Source organism: Anomalospiza imberbis, chromosome 12 (genome assembly GCF_031753505.1).
Source record: "Anomalospiza imberbis isolate Cuckoo-Finch-1a 21T00152 chromosome 12, ASM3175350v1, whole genome shotgun sequence".
Classification (NCBI taxonomy): Eukaryota; Metazoa; Chordata; class Aves; order Passeriformes; family Viduidae; genus Anomalospiza; species Anomalospiza imberbis.
In genome coordinates this window covers 8,193,724-8,207,427 of record NC_089692.1, presented here as the reverse complement: position 1 = coordinate 8,207,427, position 13,704 = coordinate 8,193,724, and the positions used below count along the sequence as shown (strand labels likewise).

Below are 13,704 nucleotides of genomic sequence, written 5' to 3'. Positions count from 1 at the left end.
TGTCATGTCTGGTGCATTGTAGTTTTTCTACTTCCTTACAAAAGAAAAAGCATAATATTTTTGAATAGGTATGCATTAGCTACTGAAACATTTCAGAAAATACGTCTCAGAGCAATGCAATACCACTCCCTTCTATTTTTAATACAATCAAAACTGATTTACAAAGAAAGACATGCTACTTGGAAAACTCACCCTGAAATCAATTGGTGGATTCTGCTGATTGCCATCTAAACTTCTTGCTTCATTTTCAGCATACAGAAGCTTAGAGGATGAATTGACCTTGTACAAACTTAGCCAACCTCAGCAATCTCCTGCCAGATGTGTGCTCCATTATTTAAGTGATACCACACTGTCAGACTCCTCCTGAAATGAAGTGGACATGCCAATGCAGCGTCTGGCCCTCAGATCCTTAGTTCCTGTAAGTAGAAAACCCTGTACAGACGGAGCTGGTTCCATGGACCCCAGGGAGGCTCACGTGGGTTTGAAATGTTAATCAATGCAGTTCAGACTGCTCTGAAAGTGCTGTCCTGAAAGTGGTAGAACTTTAAAACTTCTGAGCTACTTCATGTCTCCATTATAATGTGTGTTTATAATGTTTCAAAGTTCAGTATTTCTAATGTTTAGCTAGATTTGATTACTGACAATTGCTAATTATTTCCTTTTTTAGAATACATTTTAAAAATACTAGATTTTAGGTAAAATCAGGCTCTGTGCATTTATATTTGCAAGAAATTGTATACTGTTATATAAATTAGACTACTTTCCCTTTCCTTCTGTGGGTATATTTAGGGGATTGTTTGTTTTGGGGTTTGATTTGGCTCCTTTGTGTTTTGTTTTTATTCCAAAGAATTGGCATCACTGTCACAGTGAAGACCTGTGAGACACCCTTCCAGGGGGGCAAACTGAGCAAGTGAGTCCCCGGGACTCAACACTTGTTCCCTTGATTAGCCTGCTCAGGCTGCAGGGAAGAAGGGCTTGGAAGAGCTGAGGCTCCCTCCATAAATTGTCCTGGTTAGGACACAAGTACTGCCCTGTTACAAAAAAGTCCAGTGACAGCTACTAAAAGGAACTGGGTGGAGTGATCAGTAAAATCTGACACTTTCTGTTTGCAGAGTGGGCAGTGTAAATGGCACAGCAGGGTCTGGGAGATCCACAAAGCAGCAGAAGTCAGCAGAGGCACTGTGGAGAGCAGCCTGCTCCGGGAAGAGGACAAGCAGGAATAGCTCGGCTGAATCAGTGCAAGCCATGCCATGAGTGCATTTCATAAGCACAGTTTGAAAAGCATACTGGGACTATTGCAGGGAGTAAGGGGGGCTTGTGGCAACATTTATTTTTCACCTGATGTGATGGTTTTTGGTGAGTTTTAGTTTCTAAATAAATGTGTGTTTGGAGGCAACAAGGATGGCCATCCCTATCTGAACCTGATGACTGCTTTTTCAGGAGACAACTTAAGAATTTCACACCCCACTTAGTGCCAAATTTAATTTAATACTTTTAAAATAAAGATTACTTGCACAGTGAGGAGGCATTTGGTTTAAGCAAGGCCTGAAAGATTCTGAGCATTTAGAAGTGTGCAGCAGAGCATGCCAAATTAAGCTGGTTTTCTAAGCACAGTTTCTTTGATTTTCATTTATTTATTCACATGTAATTATTTAAAATTACACATGGATCCAGAAGAAAATTCTCTGAATTCATGGAGAGAAAAAACCATTTAAGCTTTCCAAGGATGCAGAGTACTGTACCAGCTGAATGAGAGTTTTTCTAATGATGTGAGGGCTATTTTATGCATTCCTTTATGCATTACTTTTGGAAGGGAGGAGTTTCCTTCATTAATTGATGATATTTAAAGCCTTTAGCATTTCTTTTTTTGGACATTCTGTCATTCATTCAGCCATCATGCCAAATAACTTCACTCCTGTACATTTTTGTATATCTGAGGTGGGTCTTCAGGTTTAAGGTAAATGGTTTGTATTGTGCGAGATGTTTTACTGCCATTGGATGAAAGATTTTGCCTCACGGGTCTGCAATCCAAATAGCTGAACAAGGAAAGGAGGAAGGAGGTGGATGGTGTCTGAGGCATCTGCTCAACAGGTGAGAGCAGGGAAACAAATCAAAATCCACGTCTGAATACAGCCTTCCACACAGGACCAGTACTGCCTGTACCCTTGGCAAGCCCTTCTTGGTTTTGCAGACACATTTTCAAACTTTCATCAAATCTACCACTCTTTTTTCTTTAAGCAAGTAATGTTATAATGTAAATATAAATTGACCATATTAAGGTATGATCACGTATATTCACAAATCAGGTTTATTGTCAAAGCTATGGGCAAATTAAACATTAGTTACAAAATGGAGCTGGTGTAAAGTGTTACTGCAGTGGAGATCCTTCAGAGAGAGAGGTTTTGCAGTTAACTCTTTCACCATGCATCCATGCCACAGCTGGTCTCAGAATTAGTGACTGAATAGTGTGTTCACACTCAGAGATGCAAAGAGTGTGGGTTTCCCTTTGGCCTGGACACAGCAGACAAGACCTGTCCTCAGAGGAGAAAGGAGACAGTGGAAGAGTGCTGCCATCAGTCTTCAGGTTTCTTTTTCCAGGCAAGAAACAGTACAAAGGGAAATTATTAACACCTCTCAGCTTAATCTCTACTGCGGTTTTTGAAGGAATACATGGTATTGTTTGTAATACTACAGAGCAGTCTGAAAATACTTGAAGAACAAGGAGGCACTGCAGCCAGCTGAAGTGACTGCTTAAAGGGTGAGTGAGAGCTTTCCCAGAGGTTTCCCATGGCACCTGGATCCACCCTTGAATTTGGCTGTACTTTCCTTCCCACGTGTCAAAAGGGGAATCCTTCTTTACCATGCTGCAAAGGCGAGGTGTATCACTTGTAAGTCCAAAAGGGCTCTTGAACCCCGTCCTGCTCGAGTAAAATCTGCCTGTGTTTGTCCAGGCTTGCAGAAACTGTAAGCCATGGTCAGCTGGTGTCACCACGGGCTCCCAGCTGGGGAATAATTAGCACTGACTCCATGATTACAGAAGGCTGATCAATTGCTTTATATATCATCTTATACTATATTATACTATACTCATTAAGAAACTCAGTAACCCTTACAGCCAGCCTGATACAGCCTTGACCTAACTGTCAATCAATCCAAACACCATCCAGTGTCCAATTAAGAAATCACCCTTCGGTAAACAAATCTCCATGACACATTCCACATGTGCACAACAGCAGGTGCAACAAGTGGAGATGAGAATTGTTTCTCATTCTTTTCTCTGATCTTCTCACAGCCTTCCCTGGGAAAATGCCTGGGAAAGTCTGTGCCTGCTTTCTGTGGCCAGAGAGCTGCTGCCACAAGCTTGCCCAGCTTAACACTCTGCTCTCTCAACTACTTATCCTGGGACTGGTTTAGGACTACAGTAACACAGTTTTGTTGCTTCCTTTTACATCAGAGTGTGGTCAGACCTGGAAGCTGTGTGGACTTATCGGTGAGGATGTGGATAGAAGCACTTGAGAAGGAGAAAGCACCAAAACCACTTCTTCCTGTGTGTGCATCAACATCCAGAGGTGAGCCAGGCAACTGGCATGAGGAGAAGGGAGTGGGAAGCACAAGTTACTTGCCTTAATAGCACTGTCAAGAACTTTCAGTTTTCTTTCTTCCAAAGCATTTGAGAACCAGAGGGGACAGCTTAAGAGAAAAGTTGCTCTAATGGAGAGAGATGTGGAGGCAGGTCATCCCGAAACTGCACTTTAATTGTATCACTGTGGATCATCCCCCATCTGACACACACTCTGAGCTCTTTAAAAATCCAAGCACAAGATGTTTAGCTTAAAATTATTTAACAATATTTTTATTGTGTTAAGATCTACTTTTTTTCCCCAGTGTTGGTGAGTCTGGCCTCCAGCCTGTGCTGCTGGTGCCCTGGTGCTGGAATGCACAGATTGTTTTAGGGAAACCTGTTTGATGTGTATGTCAAATATTGGAAATTTTGAATATATTTTGCTCTAAAAGATTTTTTTTTTGGCAGTCAATTCTGTTGCAGACCCGATAAAAACTAGTTCTTTGATACTTATGAAAGCAAAACTTGCATTTTGAATAGGTCAGTAAAATTATTTCAGTCACTGGTTTACTGTAGTAAGAGAGACTGAAAGCATCATTATGCTTATTTAATATTTTGAGGGAAAACACACTCACACACATAAGGGATTAAAAATGTAGGTTTTAAAAAAACCCAACCATTTGAAACAGTGACAAGGTTTCATCTCTAGAAATATCATTTATTCTGTATTACAAGTAACACTTTTCCAGGGCTGATCAACCTGGAGCTGCATCAAGGGTAATACTTGACTGTAGTAAAATTCATTGATAAAAATTGTATCACTGAACACCTCAGCAAACTAATGTTTAATAGCGCTAGACCGTGCAAAGGCTGAGCATTCTATTTCACCTTAAATGCATTGCAATCATAAATATATTTTGAATAACAAGGTAGTTGTGCATGAAAATTGTTAGTTACATATGCAAATGGATTGCTACACCATGGATTAAGAATTGTCTGGGCTGCTTCTGCTTTTAAAAAATGCTTTCTCGTGGTTAATTGTCCTTATTCAAAATTCTATTAACAAAATATCCCCAAATTCAAGTAGTTGTTCTTTTTCTTTGTGAATAATGTCCACTTATCAGCCCATTCTAAAGCTTAATTTGCCATGGAGCATATTATTTGCCTGACTTGAGTTGCACACAGTTCTTAATCGTCTTTGACAACCAATACTCAACTCCCTCTGCATTCAGTGCTGTCAGCATTTGTGTGTGTAGTGCACCTATGCAGCAGCTCTGCAGTTCTCATCAGCAGTGTTAGAAACAGGTGTTACCTGTCCAAACACACAGCACTGGTGGGGAAAAGATACCAGTGAAAAGTAGAAAGGGGACTGAGAATGTGTTGGTACAAGCAACAGCACAGTAAATTTGTCTCATGCTGTAAATGTAAGATATTTATCAATGAAAGTTTTAGTTCTAATTAAAAGTGGCATTTTGCTGAAATGTCCAGTTTGAAGATGAAAGAGAATTTATTCAGGTGTGCTCAGAAAGGGCTTTGCTCGTTGCAGCAGGGCATAGTGAATGAATTTAGTTAATGATGAAAACTTTGGGCCAGTGTTCAGAGCCCAGCCCTGCTCCCAGAGTGCCTCTCCTGCAGTGCAGAGATAAACAGCACCACAGGCTTTGTGCAGAGAACACACTGCAAAGGGTTTTCCCGAGAAGTCAGTGGACTCCAGTTTCTCACTTCCAGGAGCCCCCTGGTGCTGAGAGGGATGAAGAGCCTGTCCCTAAGTCACAACAGGAATTTTGCAAGTTAAAACCACTTTTCTTACACAAGTCCCAGCAATGCTGCTTTGCACAGGCCAACTCTCAGGCCAATATGCTATTAGGAGCATTAACAGTAGGTGGTGATGGGTGTTGTTTTGTAGAAGTCTTCTCAAGTACTTTGCCTTTGCTGCTGCTCTTGGTTGCCTGTGGTAACAGTCATTGCTGCTGCAACTGAGCCCTCAAATCCGCAAACTTTAAAACAGAGCTTCAAAAATTTGCTTTCCATCAAATGCATTAAGGAAATTAATTTAGCAGTCTCCTGTGGTCATTGAAAGACAGGTGACAACCCATTTTTTTCTTCTAAGATTTTCTGCTACTGCAGTATTTGTCTGTTTTTTGAGGAGATTGGATTGATTTTGGAGTCACTGAAATGCGGTGCCTCATCCTTCAGAAACCAGAAAGAAAGGGCAGTATTATGAATAAACACTACCCTTGGCTGGTATCAGGGAATTCCATAGGTATACTTATACCATGGAAATAGATAGTATAGGAATTGAGAAATCTGGAATAGAGCAAAACAAGGAGAATGACTGAAGTGCATTATCCCCTACAAAGAAGTTTCCAGGCTGTGTGACTTTATCTGGTGTGGCATTAGGAGGCATTGGTTGTTCAAGTAAACACAAAAAAGTAAAAAGCCACTAAGAAAAACTTAGAATATCATTGTGTTTCCAGGACATTATCATATTGTCATGTGTGAGTTTGTGTATATGTAAAAAAGATTCTTCCTCTATCAGTGTTTTATAGTTCTCATCAAAAAAAAATTAAAAAAAGAAAATTCAACATTAATATAGGAAGGAGGGAGAGAATAAAATTCAAGTAAATGCAGGCTTCTATGTCTGTATTCATGCATTTCCTCAAATATTTTATCAGACGTCTTTGGCCAGTTCCTGGTGTATTGCATAAGTAATCTTTGAACCCATCCAGGGAGAAGAGAAGGTTGTGTCCTGGCCTGTTGGTTCCCCTTCCCTGCAGGCCTGGGGTGATCTCTGCTGAGGTGTGACAAGGGCTGGCTGTGCTTTGTTTGCCTGTGAGTGCAGGCTGCAACTTCGTGTGAGCAGCGTCTAAATGTGAAAGCCACAGGAGCTGGATTAATAGCTCCACATAATGATCTTTTAGGATCTGTTCACAACATCACTTCTGTTGCATCTTTTGTAGTTTTGGGCATTCTTTTTTTTTTTTTTTTTTGTTTTGTTTTGTTTTCTTTTAATTTTCTGGTAGGTTTAGCAGTAAAAAATGGGATAAGAGCCTTAGATAATTCCTAATGGGGTTTTTTTTTGTCCCATTTGAATGATTTCTGCTTCAATTCAGTGTATGTTTATTGCTTCTTCTCAAATCCATGATCTGGAGGTTTTTAATCAACAAAAATATTTTCCTGCTTATCATGTATTTGAAGTTGCAATGCACCATCCTGTAATTTTATTTATTTATTTCCTGCCTGCCACCACTTCCCACCACCCTGTGAAGATGCTAGAGCTACTCCTTTTTAGTGCCAATAGTTTGATCAAATGAGCAGCCATCAGAAATTATCTAATATTTTTGCTATTCCTTTTGTTATAGTGGAGACCTAAAGCACAGAAGCACTGCATCAAACACAAACCAACATTATTTAGGTATTTGTTACTTAGTCTTCAAAGTATTTAAGTGCATTTTTAATACTATTATTAAAATGTAATTTTTAGAAAATGTTCATTGCCTAGAGTTTCACCCACCTGAGAAATCCCTGGAGTAGTTGCTCTCTTCTTCTGAGTACTGACTCTGCTGGCCTGGTTCTGCTACACTGTTGATCACCAAGTCGTGCTTTTGTTGGCCTGTCATTCTGCAGAGATCAAAAGCAGTGAGAATCAAGCCTTTTGTTAGCACATGAAAGCTTCACCACCTGGAAAAGTGTGTCAGCTTTTTTGATTTATTTGTTCAGAATTTTTCACTTATTGCCTTCTGGGTCAAATGACAAGTATTTGGAGGCAGAGTGTAGCTTCAAAGTCCTCTTTTTTAAGGAACCAAATTATGTAGCTCACCTTAGTAGAAAAAATATTTCTGATCAAGACAGTTTACTGCATCAGGTTTCTCAAAGGATGAACCTACTGCATCTCTAAGCTGTTTTTCTTCACTAGCCTGATTCATCTAGTGAAAATGGGGGGAGGCAAGTACAGTTATCAGGGCCCAAAGGCAGAGGATGAAAGCAGAGAAACTGGCTTCTCTCTTCATGACCCTCTCTTTGGGAAACAGCTTTTGCTTATCTGAAGGAAAAAAAAAGAAAAGAAAGTTATTTTCCTTATTAGCTTCTGAACAAGTATGTAACTCTACACTCAAAGCTATGCTCAGTGACATGTTTTCTTCCTAGCTTTGCTCTAATACTTTTGACAATCCCCATTAAGCCAAATATATTATAACATTCTCTTCTGGAAATCAATCTGTAGCAGCAGCTAGCCTGGACTACTACTTTAGGAAAACACAGATATTTTAAATTTCTTTTTTTTATTTAGAAATATCATAATAGGGAAACAGAGAGGTGGAAATTTTCCTTAGATGTGTATATGCTAGGCCTGCTTGCTTTTGAAGAGCTGTGATTGTCAGAGGTCAAAAACGGGCCAAGTCAAATTAGCACTGATTAGCATTTCAGCAGCATCATTTGTGCTGTAAATGCTGAATTCACCACAACTTACTACTGCCTCATCGTGGCAGCCTGTGAATAAATCCTTAAGTACCTCGCAGCTGCTTCGATGTTTAGAGGGCATAAACCTTGCCACTGGCTAGGGAGTGTGGTAGTCCACATTTATGGGAATCTGGTAATTTCAAAATGAAAAAAACAATACTTCTTCCTGTTGCCAAAGTGAGAGTCATTCATTAATACTGAGACAGTGCTTTCATATGCTACAGGATTAAGTACCTTATTTTTGTAAAGCATTGTTCATAATTTCCCTGAAATCTCTCTGGTAGTTGCATTATTAATCTACTTTGTAAACTAAAATCTGGGAGATTTATTTATAAGAAAGAGCTTTTTACACAGGCATCTGCCTGCCTGCTTGCCTAATTCCCCTCTCCCATTTAGAAATCCGAGAGTGAAGGTGGCTGCCTCTGAAACAAATAATGCAGAGGGTCTCTCAGCAAAACGAGGGGCTGCACTTGCTCTTCTCCTGCAAAATTCAGCGCCGCTGCTCCTTGGCTGGATGAACAGCTGTGGCAGCAGCCCTGAGCAGGCAGAAGAAGAGTGGGGACAGTGGCAGATGACATGGAGCAGGGGAGGGAAGGCAGCATTTGGTTGAGCAATTGGGTAGAGATGAATTTTAAGCGAGGGAGGGTTGGCAAGAGGTTTTTGAAAATGGCCAAAACATGGAACAGAGCTGATAGTATGTCCCATGATGCTGAAGAGATCACTGAGAGATGGGCTGGAAAGAGTTGCATGAGGACACCTAAATACATTTGATTTGAGCAATGTTTCTAATGCTGATGAGGCTGGACATGCTTTATGGGACTACTTGAAGCACTTTTACATTTTAATCATACTAAACTTTGTGACAGTAAGAAAACAAAGGAACTGTCTCTGCTTCTTCCCTGATAAGATGACTCAGAAGCAAATTTTTTAGAAACCTGGTAATGCTCAAGTGTTTTAAAACACAAAAAAAACTCCAAACCTTGTTTAATGCATCATCTTGAAGAACTGAGTGCATGTTTTTTCAACTGAGTGCCTCATCCAAGGCAATGAAACCTTTCCATAGTAAAAGAAGAAGCTGCCTTGGAATGGATGTTTTCATTGGTCATCCATCTACTGCACTGTAAAACAGTAAATGATCTTTTTGATGTCTCCTCCCAGCAAACATCAGTTCTCATTTTCAGGGTTTCTGTCTGGCAATTATATATTATATATACATTAGGGGATGCTGCTTAAAAGTGACAAAAGATGCCATGGATGTGATAACATAAAATTAATGTAAAATGCCACAGAAGAAGCATATGTTAAATGCTTCTCCCAGGGCTAAGTAGGGTATTTAATCACCAAAGTTTTGGTCTTTGGCCTTTTAAAATGCTTGATTGCATACTTTCAGGAGTCATGGCCCCCAGGGTGTTACACAGAAGTTTGGAAAGGTTGAGATTTGATAACAGAATGCTGCTTGCATTGATTTCTTCTGGTAATCAGTAAAACTTACAAAAAAATTAAGCAGCACATTTATGTTTCTATAATCTCTGTAACAAAAAGCACAAGAAAACGGCTTTTATAATCTCTGAATTGTAATTGTGAAAATGATGTTATGAGAGCTTATGATTCAAGATTGTATTTTCATGTCTTAACTGTTAAGAGTACTGATGTCTGCCTTAGAGTTTGAATTAAAAAAAGACATTGTGTCTGGTTTATTATTATTATCATTATTGCTCCTACATTCTCATGCAAGCCATAAAACCATTTTAGCATAAATTCCTTACATAAATGCTATTATTAAGTGCTATCAGTGTTGAACACCAGTCATTAAATCCTTCTGAGCAGTAACAACTGGGAGAGTTTAATGGAGCCCTCATCAAAGATGAACATGGAAGAAGATGGAGAGAAGCTTCTGTGCATGCTGCCTGTAGCCTGGAGGGGAACAGAGCAAGGAGAACCTCTATAATTTACTGAGCTTCTCTGTTGTAGGGAAAAAAAGAATTAAAACATGTAACCTAAACCAAAGCCCAGTAAAGCCTGTGGGAAGCTTTCTGTTAACTTCAATGTGCACTAGATCTGGTTGATAGATTTCTAAAATACAAAGTGTTTCACATGGTGTGTTGAAGAGGTTTTTCCATGCAATGGACACACATAATGAGATCTTTCATTCTCTCCTTTTCCCAGATTTGGCCTTGAAGAAACCCCTAGAGCTGAATGTTGCTGAACTTTGGGCAGAGTTAGATTCTGACCTGAATACTGAAGAGAGAGTCCTTGTGTATTTTTGTTTGTTGCCATGTAAGTTCTTTATCCTTTGCTGCTCTGTTCTTTATCATCTGCAGGGTAAAGGATTCTGAACCAGAAATAGATTTGCACATGGAGATCTGGGCTGTGGGAGCAATATCTCTTCTTTTTACCCTACCAACAGCGCTGGCTGCTTCCCTCCTGCAGCACTGTCTCCACGGAGAGGTGGAGGGTTACCTCTACACGTAGAAAATGGCAAGTGTCTCTTTTCCTTAGCAAGAATGTGCAAGGTAGAATATCTTGTAGAAATTAAAGATTTGCCTTTCAGGCATTTGGATATGAGCACAGCAGCATGCCATTGTATCCCCCTAGTTGATTTGGTCATCTGATATTTAGTTTCTTGAGTGGCCTTTTGCACCAGCCCCCTACAGATCCCAAGTATCAGAAATATTTTATTTTTATTAAAGAATTCCTTTTCTCTGTGATTCTTGACAATGTGATTCGTGGGAGCAATGAAGGATTCTTTTTCTGCACAAAATAACTCATTGTTCTGAAAGAACAATAGAAGAAGAAAATAGTGAAAAATAGTAGTGCCCTTTTTGTATCTGAAAAAGAGATATCATTGCAGAGAAATCATCCATTATTTCTCATTGGACACTTGAACATTGACTCTAAAATGTTGCAGTTACTTTTTGGATTTGGCATCTATTTTCCAGGATTTGGAGTGCTGTAGATTCCAAAGGCCATCTCCTGCTTATAGATATTACCACAAGTTTTCCCAGAAATACAATTGTCTTCAGCTGGCTGTTAAAGTCACTGGCAAGCCTTGAGGAGAGAGGACATGAGGCTCCAGCTGAACAATAGTTCTCTACATTTTCTGTTCCTTTCCATCAGAAGATTGAGATGGAGGTGCTGTGTGCTATTTGGGAGGGCTATATACTTACTTAGTGAACAGGAGTGAGTGGACTCTCTCCTGTGGGCAGCCTGGGACAGAGAACATGTTTGGAGAGAAGTCACCCACCTCCCTTTCTCAGCAGTGTTTGACTGAAGCATTCATCTTGCTGTCCCCAGCCAAGCTCTCCATTGAGTTCCTACAGACTGAGAGAGTGCTGCTGTCACCAGGGAGTCCTGGCAGGAGAGCCAGAGCAAGCCCCAGGACCTGCAGTAGGCTGCCCCATGAAGTGTCCCCAGCTCTACACCTGGCTCCTTCAATTTTCTGACAGCAATTTTTCATTTGGCTAATTTTAGGACTTCACTGCATGAAAGAGATGGGGCAAGCAGGGAAAGGTGGCTTTGCCATTATTTTAGATTAATTTATTATTTTTTAGAAATTAGTCTGAAAGGTCCAGGAACAGAGTGAGGAAAAGAAGTGCCTGTGTCACCAAAGTGACATCACTGTGCATTTATGCAAGCTTTGTCTTTCCCTTTGCAACTGAAAGGAATGATACCTCAAAGATGCTGCCTCCAGTTGCTGGTTGCCTGTAAGAGTTTCAGGTTTCTGTGTTTTATCCCAAGATTATGTGCACACCTCCTAGTCAGTACTCAGCACACAAGACAAAGACAGAGCACCTGCTCATGCTCAGTTTAACTCCTTTAAGTGCTCTTGTAGCTATCTAACTCTACAAGAAGCACAATGGAGACTGACTTGTTTGCATTGAGGAGCCCTTATTGATATTCAGTATCCCAAATTATTTTAGTGAGTAGATGTGATGAGAGCTTTATAGAACTGCAAACAGTCCATGAAGATAATAGCCTGTGGCAGCTCATTTGCCTAACACAGAGCATATACTCAACAGGTATAACACAGTACAAATATTTACTAAAATCTATTTACACTTAAATTTTTGGTGTTTACCATGGAGTAGGAGAGCACATTCTGAACAATTATTCTCTTTTGTGCCCAGCTAAGCAATGTAAAACATATTCAGCAGAATCCTGTTGTCAAACCATGGATGTGCACACAGTGAACTAAGTTAAAATGTATCCTGTTTTCTTATGCTGACAACAGGAGAAATAAAAGCTACAACTAGGCTCAGGATTATATACAAAAATTATATGTTTAAGCACAATTATGACTTTTTAAATATATTTTGTCATAATTATGAAGAGTCAGCTCAGAAAGGCCCTTGAAAAGTTTACTGTGGCATTTCCAATATCTTGCCTAAATGGTGAAGTGGATGTCTTTAGCAAATGCTTACTAGCAGCTGGTAGCCCTGAATATTTGGGTTGTACAGAAAAGAAGCAAGCTGTTCCTCGTGGTACACAAAGCCTGGGCTCGTGGGCAGCACTGCCAAGGTCTCTCACAGAAGTGTTTGTGCTTTTGTGTCCCACTGAAGGCTTGGGTGCCGCTGCAGCTTTGGCAACGCGTTGCTGCCGTCAGCAGGGCAGGTCCAGTGTGTTACCAGAAACAAAGAGCTGCAGATGTGGCTCCTCTTGGTGTGTTGCATTGCTAATATGGTCACTTTCTGCTTTTCATTTACTTCTTTAAGCACTTCTTCAGTTTCTGGCTTCTTTGAAATTGAGAGAGATGAGTTTGGAAGGATGCAGATGAAAATAGTCCATGGAAAGAAATATTCAATGAGGTTACTTTGCTGTTTCATGAGACAAGGAGGAGCTTGAGGACAATGGCTGAGGCTTGCTAAGAATGCAGATTTCTGATAAAAGGTAGAGATTCTCAAACATTCATCAAACAGTTTATACCAGGGATGTCATGTTTTTCAAATACAGTACCAATGTATGTTTTTATGTTGCAGACATAAATCACAAATTGAAGTCGGGTAACTTAACAGTTAATGCATGTGCTAATTAGAGAGAGGATAGAGCTGCAGTATCACAAAGTTCTAATGGGATCAGGGATGAAATAATACAAGAAATGCTGTTTTTTCCTTCTTTGTCTGGGAGCCATTATCTATTTTAATTCCTCTCTATTGAAATATGAATCATGTGAATCCTACTTTTAATTTTTTCTTTATCAGTGCTTTGTTGACTTCATAGTTTATACAAAACACAGCAGGGGAGAGCTGTGAGACCATGTATCAAGCATTATAATGCATTAGAGTAATCACTTTTCTCTCTAACACATCAGATTTTGTCATCAAGTTTTATGAGAATAGGCGTCATTTTTCTCAGAATCTCCTGAAACTATTAATCTTAATTAACAGAAGTATAAGCCTCTTCATAAAGTTGGAATACATTTTATCATGAAGAAATTTAGTGGAAAATACACCTGCTTATTATTTCTAAACAAAATGATGGAAAACAAGCCAAAAAATTGCTATGGTTCAGAAATGTTCTCTTTTAAATTAACTTGAAACTGTTAGTGCAAGGTTAGAAGTTGCAGTGTTTTCCTCTCAAGGGACCAGATGATGAACTGTGCTTTGTGGTTCACAGAGCTCTGAGAGCTCCTGAGCCCCATCCTCACACCTAGCAGACTCGAGTATCTGCTGGAATAGTGTCAGCTT

The 13,704-nt window shown here is 39.8% G+C and overlaps 2 long non-coding RNA genes across 2 annotated transcripts in view; both read left to right on the top strand.

The window, feature by feature from the left end:
- Window positions 1–1,159, top strand: part of LOC137481146 (uncharacterized) — a 91,785-nt gene extending 90,626 nt beyond the window's left edge. The window contains exon 6 of the long non-coding RNA XR_011003351.1: window positions 252–1,159. This is a non-coding gene — a long non-coding RNA (uncharacterized lncRNA). The remainder of the gene's footprint in view (window positions 1–251) is intronic.
- Window positions 1,160–3,490: 2,331 nt separating this feature from the next.
- Window positions 3,491–12,576, top strand: LOC137480963 (uncharacterized). The gene is made up of 3 exons (XR_011003214.1): window positions 3,491–3,569; window positions 10,342–10,790; window positions 10,822–12,576. It is a non-coding gene; the product is annotated as an uncharacterized lncRNA (long non-coding RNA).
- Window positions 12,577–13,704: the final 1,128 nt, after the last annotated feature.